Here is a 1,885-nt window from a genome sequence, read left to right as displayed (position 1 = left end):
AGTGTGGTATCGCTTCAAGCAGGACCACGAGCTATAACCCACGCGGTAACGGCCAGGTCGAGATGGAGAATGCCACCATATGGAGAGCGGTTACCTTTAGACCTTTAGACCGGAGAGAAGGTCTCCCCACCTCTCACTGGCAGGAAGTTCTCACTAGTGCCTTACACTCCATCCGCTCCCTCCTATGTACTGCAACAAATGCCACCCCCCACGAAAGGATGTTCCTTTTCCCGAGGAAATCTGAATCAGGAACCACTCTACCGGCATGGCTCACTGTCCATGGCCCCGTCCTTTTGCGACGCCACGTCCAGCACTCAAGGAATTACCCCTTGGTTGACCGAGTGACTCTACTCCACGCGAACCCACATTACGCCTACGTTGAGTTCCCAGACGGGCGGGATGACACTGTTTCGGTGCAGGACCTAGCTCAGCACGCGGTAGACCCAGCAAACCCCCCAACCCAACCTTCCCCAACTCTTTATTCCCCAGGCCCCATGCCGCCACAGAAGGACCAACAGCACCCCAACGACCCGGGCCACCCTGCCGACAACACGACTGGGGAATTGAGCGACGGAGCAGTCGCACCCGACGAGCCCGCTGGCGACACCATCCCAGCGACCCCAATCCCGGCACCACGGCGGTCACGCCGGATGGTCAGACCCCCTGACCACTACAGTCCTTGACTTACCCCTTCCTTTGATTCTCTCCCTCATTTTTTTTTTGTTTTTTTTTTCCAGGGTCAGTTCTCCAAGAAGAGGTGAATGTGATAGTACAGATCTATCACCAATGTACATAGTGTATATAGTTACTGTATCTAGACTGTGCTTACAGCGATTGGCTGAGAGCTAAGCCACGCCTATTGTCTGGGCCTTAAAGGGTTGTGTCTCTAGCCAGGTCGGATCATTTCGGACTGGTCGACCACCTGTGAAGAGCTCTTGTCTTTTGCTAATAAAAGCCTTGGTTTGGATCAACAAGTCTTTGGTTCTTTCGACGAGCTCTACACCACCTCAACACCAGTTGATATGATATACACTAAGACATGTGGACTTCTCTATTTTCTGAAATCAATGACGAGCTCCTTCAATTTACTGACTTGAGGTTAAGATTATTATCCTGACATCATGGTACTCAATTTTCTATTTCCTTCTCACCAGCCAATGACGATGGTGTCATCTGCAAACTAAATGTAGTCATGTAGATGAACCATATGTCATGTTGAGACTCCAAATGGTTTGAACTAGCAGAACTTGAGGGTATAAATTGTCAGGAATAAAGAGCTGTAAAGAAATTGAAGCAGGAACAAATGTTACCAGGAACAATACAATCCACAGACTGATTTAGAAAATACACAAATATATGTCTAATCAGCAAAAGTTATTGAAGATTCAACCCTACCTCCAACCACTGCACAGAACCAGCAAGTTTAAGCAAAGCAAATTAGGAATCTGTTCATTCTTTTTTTTTTAAGTTGAGCTAAGGTTTGCAACATTCTTTACTATGATTGATATAGTTGGAGACAAAAGGTCATGGGCATTTTGGAAAACTACTCCTGTCACTTCAGTGGGAAAACTGTGAAATTATCACATTTATGGCTTCCATTCACTTTTCATACTAAGATTTTCTGTACCCAGTCCTCGGCTGAAAAACAAGCAAGGACTTGGCCACCTCACTTGATAGGCTCTGCCAGCAGTGATGGATGACTTGTGCACCTGGGGATTCAGCCTCGAGTTATGAATCATAACTTGAAGAAGAAACTTGGAAATTTGCCTTCTTAATATTGTAATACAGAAAAATCTTTATTTTTTAACTCTTAGGTAACCGCCTGCCAAGTTTGTTATTTTGAGGGCCCCATAGATGCAACCCAGTGCATTTAAGGTATTTCTCT

This window comes from Narcine bancroftii, chromosome 3 (genome assembly GCF_036971445.1).
Source record: "Narcine bancroftii isolate sNarBan1 chromosome 3, sNarBan1.hap1, whole genome shotgun sequence".
Classification (NCBI taxonomy): Eukaryota; Metazoa; Chordata; class Chondrichthyes; order Torpediniformes; family Narcinidae; genus Narcine; species Narcine bancroftii.
This window is presented reverse-complemented; position numbering follows the sequence as displayed.